Source organism: Pyxicephalus adspersus, chromosome 4 (genome assembly GCF_032062135.1).
Source record: "Pyxicephalus adspersus chromosome 4, UCB_Pads_2.0, whole genome shotgun sequence".
Lineage (NCBI taxonomy): Eukaryota > Metazoa > Chordata > Amphibia > Anura > Pyxicephalidae > Pyxicephalus > Pyxicephalus adspersus.
The window spans coordinates 147914625-147925156 of NC_092861.1; positions in this window are offsets into that span (position 1 = coordinate 147914625).

Genomic DNA, 10532 nt, shown 5'->3' on the forward strand with positions numbered 1-10532 from the left:
CCTGAGGGAGCCGATTCCACATTTTCACAGACCTTACAGTGAAGAATCCCTTCCTTATCCGGAGCTTAAACTTCTTTTCCTCCTGACGCAAAGAGCGCCCCCTTGTGCTTTGTAATGACCTGTGAATAATTGGGAAGAGAGTTCTCTATATGAATTATTTATATATTTATATTCCTATCTATCTATCTATCTATCTATCTATCTATCTATCTGTCTATATATCTCTATAATATAAAGCTGCCCCTGAGGAGTATCATGGGAAATTATCTTTAAAATGATATTACACAAAATGTTTTTGCAATCTTTTCCCCAGAAGCTAAAACCCTGAACCCGCCTGTGCACATTGAAGAGAAATGAGAAACCTGAGAGCATTGTGACAATTCAGGAAAGCAGTCACTGATTCTTATCTTCGATGATTTTGCAAATCGAAATGTCATGAAGTGTTATCGGATAGTAAATATTAATTTTCTGTTTTGTCACTGAAGATTGTCAAATGTGAATTCTGGTTTACCAGGGCTAGAACAGACTGCAGATATCCTTCTGAAACATCTGAAGATACATTTTTCATAAACACACAAAACACTGATGTCAGAATCACAACAATGCTGCAAGTGTTACCACTGGATTCTGGGTTTACAATTTTTTTTTGCTGACTCAAACCATCTTTTTGATGCTGATCCCCTATCAGATACCTTCCTCCCTCCCCTCCTACCAATACTCATTTACTAAAATCATGCTCATTATTAGAAAAGTTGAATAAAATTAATGTGTACATGTGTACACGGACAACATAAGTACTGTAGTGCCACCCTGTGCAGATACACAATCTGTATGTTACTGACACACCAGAGACACAATCAGCACAGTACAGACATTAAGCATGTCCCTAGAGATGCAATCAGTACAGACACACTTTAAGCATATTTGCAGAAACACAATTATTACAGTACAATCACCCATTTAAATTATGTCCGCAGAGACACAATCAGTACAGTACAGGCACATTTTAATCATATCTGCAGAGACAAAACGAGTTTAAAACAGACACACATAAATCATGTTTGCAGAGACACAATATGTACAGTACAGATACATTTAAATCATATCTGCAGGGACACTATGAGTCCAGTACAGACACACTTAAATCATGTTCGCAGAAACACAATCAGCACATTACAGATGCATTTTAAGTATGTTTGCAGAAACACAATTAATACAGTACAGTTACACATTTAAATCATATCCGCAGAGACACAATCAGTACTGTACAGACACACTTTAAACACGTCCACAGAGACGCAATCAGTACTGTACAGAGACATTTAAATTATATCTGCAGGGACACAATCAGTACAGTACAGACACACTTTAAGCATGTTTGCAGAAACACAATTATTACAGTACAACCGCACATTTAAATTATGTCCGCAGAGACACAGACAGTACAGTACAGGCACATTTTAATCATATCTGCAGAGACAAAACAAGTTTAATACAGACACACATAAATCATGTTTGCAGAGACACAATATGTACAGTACAGATACATTTAAATCATATCTGCAGGGACACAATGAGTTTGGTACAGACACACTTAAATCATGTTCGCAGAAACACAATCAGCACATTACAGATGCATTTTAAGCATGTTTGTCGAAACACTATTAATACAGTACAGTCACACATTTAAATCATGTCCGCAGAGACACAATCAGTACAGTACAGACACACACACTTTAAACATGTCCACAGAGACGCAATCAGTACTGTACAGAGACATTTAAATCATATCCGCAGGGACACAATCAGTACAGTACAGACACACTTTAGGCATGTTCACAGAGACGCAATCAATGCCCAGGCACCAGTCATGTCACACAAGCTAGGGTAAGCTACAGTGAATTGATAATGTAGACGTTGGTGGTTGACTGGTGGTTTACCCACCCCAAAAAAGCCACATTTGACCCCTAATGAGAACAAGACCAGCGTCAGCACAGTATGCCGCACTTTTTCTGGCAACACTTATGGCCTTTTTCATAAATTTTGTGCTTTGTCCATACTTCAAACCTGTTGACTTCAATACGAGACAGCATACATGGAAACCTTCATTAGATTATATTACTTTATATTTGTAACAAAACCATAATCCACTGACCCATCCCTCGCCATACAGGCTCTTCATAGTTGGTGTAATAACTTCCATTGCAGACTTCGACTGTAATTAAATCACATAAATTCAATTAGTGAATCTTTCACACGGGCCTTGGGTTACGTTGGCCTAATGAGCATAGCTGGGCTGAAAACTAAATTAGGAGAAACTAAAATCTAGCCGAACCAAATTAGGAATTCATGTGCAGAGTACAAGAGGCGGATGACGGTGCCCTATGGCTGAGATTGCTGGGAAGATTTCATTCTTGGATTTGGGGACATGAGGAAGATTTGCAGTGACATGTTACATGAGAAATAAAATGACAGCGGATGTGTGAAAGGTTTAGGATTTGTTGCTTGTGGCAATCGAGGTGAAAAGTCACAAAGTTTTACCTTTAAAAGAGAAAAGAAGTTTGGATCATGCCTGAGGTCTGCAAGTTAATTAAACGAATCCGCATCTGCCCTTTATTATGCCCCAGGTCACACCGACTTTCCTGGAAAAGTAACAATGTACAGAGCATTAATTTTATTATTTTAGTGAAGATACCTTTTAAAGTATATCAAAACCCAAGAACAAAAATGTTATATATTGCAGCTTACCAATCATGAAATCAGTGATTCTTAGCCAGGGTTCCTCCAGAGGTTGCTGGGGGTTCCTTGAGCAATGAGCAGTTTGCACCTCTCGGGTCAGTATAAGTGACACCAATGATCTTTTTGGCTATCTGTAAAGGTGACATTCTTCCCAATGGCCAGCAATGTAAGAGGAATTCTTCCTACTGACCACCACACTAATGTACTGTCATCTGTGGATTTATAACACGAGTTCCCCAAGACCTGAAAGTTATTTCAAGGGTCCCCCAGTGTTTAAAAGTTTGAGAAACCCCGCTTTAGATTTGCTGCTTTAGTTTTGTGGAATACATTTTAATCTAACCTGGTGATCTTGCCAATAGGAAAGTAATTTATTTTCCTTATGTGACAACATTTGTATGTCGTGTGTAAAGAGAAGCTGTTGTCACCCTAGGACAGGAAGGTTTGGAACCCCAGGGAAGATACAGTGCCTGCCTGGAGGGTCTTGCAAAGCAAAAGCAGCAGCTGGGGTCAGGAGCAGAATGGGGTCCTGAAATGCTTATACAAGGAGCGTACTTCTAGGCTGTTCCTGGCAGAACAGATTCAGCAGGGTCCAAAATATAATCTGTAAAATGATAGGAAACTAGATTAAAGATAAAAGAAAAGGTCACCAAAATAGAAATTCTTGCAAACAGCAGAACAGCAAGAAAGATGTCCATTCTGGTAATAGAAGAGGTTACCCCAGGCTGATCTGCAAGCTTAAGGTGCGTACACACTTCCAATTTTTATCGTTCCAATCGAACGACGAACGATCGATTGGGCAAAAAATCGTTCGTAAAAAAGTAACCAACGACGCCGATGAACGAGGAAACTCGTTGGAAACGAACGACCGGACCGGCGGATCGGATTGGACGACGATCGTTGAACATCGTTCGTGTGTACGGTCGTTCGTTGATCGTCCATGGTCTGAGCATGCGTGATGAACGAACGTCCGTTCACTTTCCTGTAGTGCACATAGTTCCTCTATCGCTTAAACGATCGTATCTATTGTGTGTACAATATCTACGAACGATCGTGTCCTTACCTCTATGTGCAGGATCGGTGCTATACGATCGTTCATATATATCGTGCAGGAACATTCGTCGTTCGTTTTCCGACGATAATAATTGGAAGTGTATACGTAGCTTTACTTTTGCCAATGTCTACTTCTCCTGCAGCTGGCAACATAACGCATCATTTCCCTGTGTCCCTCAATGTGCCAAAATATCCTTTATACATGCACTTTACCAGGATATTATATTGCAAGGTCCTCCTGGAGAGTGATTGCTCACTGTCTCCTGGACATTTAATGCCACCTCTGTGAAGTACGGTATGTGTGAGAGATGTTTATAGAAAGTTAAACACACCAAAGTGGACTTGTTAAAAAATGAATCCATTCCTAAACTGTAAACATTCCCAAGTGTCAGGATTTTTATATATACAATAATGGCAGCTCTCAGAGCTCATCCTAAATGTCTGAACAATGTATCATTTATACTCTGATTCTCCATTTCTGCAAACATTCTATAGAATTTCTAAAGTCTGCCATGATTTCGGCTTTGGGTGAAAAATCATTTTTTAACGAACTATAAGTCTTTTATAGGTAAAATGTAAGACAGTTTATAAGAAACATATACAAATAATAACTTATATATAATAAAAATAAATAATAGAAATATATACAAGAGTAATGCAATTGCAGAAATGGAGGAACTGATCTCCAAATCACTCTTACAGCGATCTATCTCTACTTGGACCCATTTCAAATCCACCTCTATATACGGACAGGTAATGTATATGCTGCAACTTCTCCTAGTGACCTGAGAATTACAGCTCTCTATTTTATGTTTGTTTCATAGGGACAGTTTAAAGCAGAATTAAACTACTGTATAAAAAATGTCAGCAGGCAGGTCTTTATAGCAGATGGCACAGGTGATGTCCCTTCTGCAATAAAAAAACGTACCTACCTGTTTGGAATTTTTTAATCTAAACTTATGTTTGCTTAGTTGTAGGTGCTGACATCTTCACCAAGTTTTCCCCTGGGTTCAGGATTTGTGGCTATCCTTGTTTCAATCATTTTTATTGAGTTTACATTTTAATAATATACAAATAAGAAACATAGTAAAATAGCCTTTTATATAAATATACTGTATAGTACAGCATATAAATATTATAGTATAGCATTTCAAAACAAAAACTTAAAGCGGACCTAAACTCATAGTTTTTACTTTAGATAAACTTTTATTTAAACCCTTTTAATTAAAGTAAAAAAAACAACTTTTATTTAAAAGTAAAAATTGTATTTTTTTTAAAAGGGTGCGGCATTTCTTAATCAGGACAGAATGGAGCGCAAAGCCTACCTACGTCATGCATTCAGGGAGGCTCTTGGTTGCTCTGAAGAACATGCACAGAAGGAGCACTTTCTTTAGTGGGAGAAAAAAATTGCTGATCTCACGCATGCGCGATCTTTTTCCCTATCTACGTCAGCCGATCTTGCACCTGTGCAGTGCAAGATCTGGTAATGTAGGAAGAATAACGTGGACGAAGAGAGGAAGAAGATGTCAGCACCCTGCGCTTCCTCTGCGCTGAGCCCAGGACAGATACCAGGACGACGTGGGACCCAAACTAAGGAACCCTTCCAATGGATCTGGGAAGGGTGGGGAGGTAGAATTTGTGGGAATTATGAGCGATAGGGGGGAAGATGTGATACCTGTGCCACCTGTGCCATCTGCAATAAAGACTCGCCTGCTCACATTTTTTTTAGGTTTAGTTCTACTTTATCACAGCGAAGCTACGTATACCCTTCATATAATATAGTAGTTTTGCTGCATGGAAAAGAGGGTAAGATTCACCTATTCCCCCAACTCTTTCGGTCTCTGTACATTTACACACATCTGGAAATCCACCAGTGTGTACTAAAAAGATCTTCAGTGCCCATTCACAATATTGATATTCATTCTAAATGAAACCCCAATGCAGCTTCTTGCTGCACTGCGGTTGTAACGCAGCACAATGTTCTGCAATACACTACCATGTGTTTTTATTGCTCTCCTGTCCTGAACATACAGCAGATCTGATTTTGTGTGTGAATTGGTTGCCTTCCATGTAACACAAAATAACACATGACATAACACACACCAATGCAACACATTAACTTGGGTAAGCTCCTATGGAAAAAGCAAATTTAAAACCTGAAACTAACAGTTCCCTGCAAAGCAAACATTTTATACTCACCTGTCCTGCTGTCCATAGTGCCTAACAATTGTAATTTGCTCTTCCGTGTTAACTCATTTCACCGAAATCCCAAATCTGGTACAACTAAAACTCTCAATTCTGCTCATACATAACACTTAAAGCGGACCTAAAACTCAAAACTTTGAAAAAAAATGATGAAGCACCTTTGCAGCAATCAAGACTGAATGGGAGCACAGAGCCACCCAGGATACCTACATCATGCATCCTTCTGCACATCTCCGATCCCAGGCATATCTCATACATGCACAGTGAGATTGGCTCTTTTTTTTCTCCGTTACAGCCAACTACGTCACCTGATCTGACACCTGCGCAGTACAAGATCAGGTGACGTAGTTAGAAGAAGAAACTTAAAGTTGGAGGCGCATTGCACTTCCTCTGTGCCGGGATGAAGAAGAATTCCAGGACGGCACAGGACCAGATTGAGGAAAGGTCCAGCACCATCAAGGTATCTCCGGTAATAAAGGTAAATATGAATATTTTTTATTTCAGTTTAGTTCCACTTTAACACCCAGATGATTGGCAATAGATTCAGCCAGTGGCAGTGGCCCTCTGACTCTTTTAATGATTTTTCCATATACTGGACACACCTTGCTTGGTTACTATACAGCTGAACACTTATTATCACCCTACAGACAATTGCCAGCATGCTCAGCAATATTTGCTTGTTTGAAAGCTGCCAAGCAATATACCGGCACCAGGCATACTCCATGCCATACTGTATACAAGGCTTAGTTGTTGCAATCAGCGCCTGGATGGTATACTTAGTTCTTAGTGGATCTTAAAAGACTTCCAAGCCTCCCCTTTGTTCATTCTCCACCAAGTCCTCTATTCTTTATCTTGTGCATAGAATTCTAGGAAGCTGGCATTTAGATTAGTAGAGGTTTATTTGCTGGTAAGTATAGATGAGCTATGTTTATAGCGCACACCCCTCCCCTATTGTACATTAAGTCTCCATTTCACAAATCCATTTTAATCCACATGAATTGGTCTCTCATCATTCATAAATCAGCTTTAGTATCCCCGTACCAGCCTGCTGTGTGTCACACGCTACCAATCTGCCCGGGTCTGAATATCAGTGACACCATTACATTGCCAACAAGGCATTCCTGAATTAGGAACTGTCTGTGCTGCATTGCAATAACCAATAGGAGGAAAGCTTGCTGCGATATTTAGATTTTTCCAGAATAACATAAAGGGAGCATATTTTTTTTAATGTATTAAATATTTAAATGTACAGCGCTGCGTAATATGTTGGCGCTATATAAATCCTGTTTATTATTATTAATAATAAGAAGAATAATATTCCTCCTGCCAAAAGAATAAACATTTGTGTCTGTCCAGTTGTGAGATCAACACAGCCCTGATTCACAGCACAAGACCTGATCTTTTTATCATCATTCACTTTTGCATGCAAGTCTCCTCTCCACCCCACCCAATGACTGGTCGGTAAAAGGAGAAGCAGTACACTGATGGGCTTATATCTCACTATTTTTACTTCTATCAGCATGTTGCTTGCACTGTATGTGTGGTTCACATTGTATTCATGGAGTTTGCAGGTTCTCCCGTGTTTGTGTAGGTTTCCTCTGGGTACTCCGTTTTCCTCCCACATTCAAAAAACATGCAGTTAGGGTAATTGGCTTCCCCCCAAAAAATTGACCTTGTACTTTATTAATGAAATACAACTATGGTGGGGACATTAGATTGTGAGCCCCTTTCAGGGACAGGGCCATAATATGTTTATATAAATACTTTATAATAATAATTTATACATTTTTCTAATTGAATGTAGGAGTTCTCTTCCAGGTTGATTAAAAACAATAAAAAAAGTCAAGAACATCTTGGGGTTAAACAGAAATGGCACTCCTGACCACAACCAATTAAACATCTCTGCTTGAGTTATTTTTCTTCCTTCCACAAGCACAGTTTGAAAAACCATTTTAATACAAACCTCCAGAAATAGAACACGCGGTCCTACGTGAGCCGAGGCTCGGCATGAAGTCACAAAGAACAAGAGAATTTCCTGTTTCCACATCCATGTACAGCTGTTCATGTGCAGAGTTCATGGCATTCCACGATCCGCAAGAGGCAACAATTCCATTCGTCACCCATGGCTCTGGGCAGCTGCTCAGCGATGGATTGAATGGCTTGAAATGGCCATTTTGGGTTCCATTATTTTAATTGCATGCTATTTGGTCTATGCTAAGAACCTCTGTGATGTGGAAGGGCTGCGGAGGTATCACGGTAGAGAAGAATAAATATAGGAGCGCTGCCGATTATTTGTATTCTATTGTGTGATACCTCCTTCACCTCCTAGATTGTAAGCTCTTTGGGGCAGGGTCCTCTCCTCCTCCTGTGTCACTGCCTGTCTCTGTCATTTGCAACCCCAATGTAATGTACAATGCTACGTAATATGTTGGCGCTATATAAATCCTGTTTAATAATAATAATTCCATGACGTCTGTATAAGCTGCAAGTATACAAAAATGTGTTGCATGATGGTTGAGCTTTATTATTATTACAGATATATGCAATGCTGTACAACAAAATATAAATTTTTCTATTTTGGGTGAATAAATGGAAAATCTTTACATTGACCCCACCATCCCCCAGACTCCCCATCAGAAGGGCATCTGTCTGTTCAGTATTTTTGTTAATGTACCCGGAGATGCCAGTGGATCCCCACTGTTACTTTTTAATGCAAAAAGCGCTATGCCCTACCCTATGAGCCCCATTAAATGAGCCAGCCTTTCAATACCAACCCTAACCCTACACACCAGAAACACAAATCTTTACATTGACCTTCCCTGTACTCTAAACCTAAACTCTAGAAATAAGCAAATGTTCCCTAAATATAAGAGGCATGTGTCTATTCTTATCTCAGTTTTGGTGGATTTCATCCAGATCTGTGCAGAAATCCAAAAAACAGATTGTCTTTGTGCAGAAGCCTGGCCACTTCTGTTCTCTCTTTCTGTGCAGAGTGACCGGTCTTGTATCCGCCCACTCCTGTGGTTTTCTGCAGGATACTTGAACTGGGTGGGCCTATGGGGCCCCTCCTACAGATCTGCTCTTTGCACAGCATAGTGTTGAGGTCACTGCTACATTTATAAGGTAATAACTGAGTTTGCATAGACATTTGTTCCCTGCAAAGTGAATTCCTTTGTGGATATCAGGAATAACTTTAACCCTAACTCTTGCTGTAATCTTAACACTCTTTGTAACCTGCACACTGACCCTAACAATAAGCTTTCCTGTAAATCTAAAAATGTCGGTCCCTGTAATTCTTGAAGCCAATATTTCCAGCAACCCAAGACTAACCCTCCAATCAATCCTAAAATTACCTTTTTCAGTAAGACCCCTTTCATACTTGCAGTGGAAAACTGTGCCATTGGCTGCTCCTGGGCGCAAAGCAAACTGCTGCTGTGCACCCGGGGGTGCCAAAGCTCACCATAGGTGAAGGCATTTTAATATTTGCGACTACAGTGCAGTTCTTCCTTTGGAGGAGGAAAAGCAACCACATAGCAAAAAAAAACTTTTTAGCTCCTGGAATAATGATGATGATCTGCTGCAGCAATGTGCACAAATTGGGTCTTAACCATTCCGTTTGAATGAGCTTGCAAAACATTGTGGTGAACCAAGGGTCTGAAATGGCCCTAAGACTTACCCACCCTGTAACACAAACTCCCAGGGAACTTCCAATTGCCATAGATTAATTATGAATTGAATGCCAAGGTATCACAGCAAAGCCAATTTGTATGTTTTTATGCAATGGTCCCTGGGCACTAAGTGCATTTTTATCATTAATATTATTATTATTATTAATAATAATAATAATAAACAGGATTTATATAGCGCCAACATATTACGCAGCACTGTACATTAAATAGGGGTTGCAAATGACAAACTAATACAGACAGGAGAGGATTTGGGTGAGGCCAGAATTGATTGGCACCACCACTCAGCATTGATCTCATTTTTGCCATGCGTTGCAGTAACCCTTTACTATGTGAGGCCAGAACACTAATAAATTTGAAAGGAAATCCTTGTTAGTCTTTTAAAACAATATCACTGTACTGTGGCAAAATCATCCATAGGCCCGTACTGGAGATCTAACAATTGCTTTGATCTCTATGAGGTGCACATGCTTTGGTAGTTAAAAAGCTGAATAGGACTTTGAAGAGTTTTTGTGTGAGATGCTAAAAGAACCCCTTGCAGCTTTTCACTTCTGTCCCCGAATCCATCTATGTAAGAGCGGTAAATGTTCCTTTTTCTGAGATCTAGTTAAAGTTCTCATCATTGTATAAAGTTTTATGCATTTCACCTGAGGTCAGGCCGATGCGTGAATCCGTTAAATGTCAGATGAGATTTTGCAGGCTAATTCCAGCTGGCCCACTTTCTTTCCAGGCTGCCGGCCTCTTTGCCAGATACATCTCACATATACTAATTGCCTCTGTATGTGAATCTATCCTCTGCTTACCTTTGTCTCCTCCATTCACTGGCAGGCTGATGGAACTATTTCATATTTA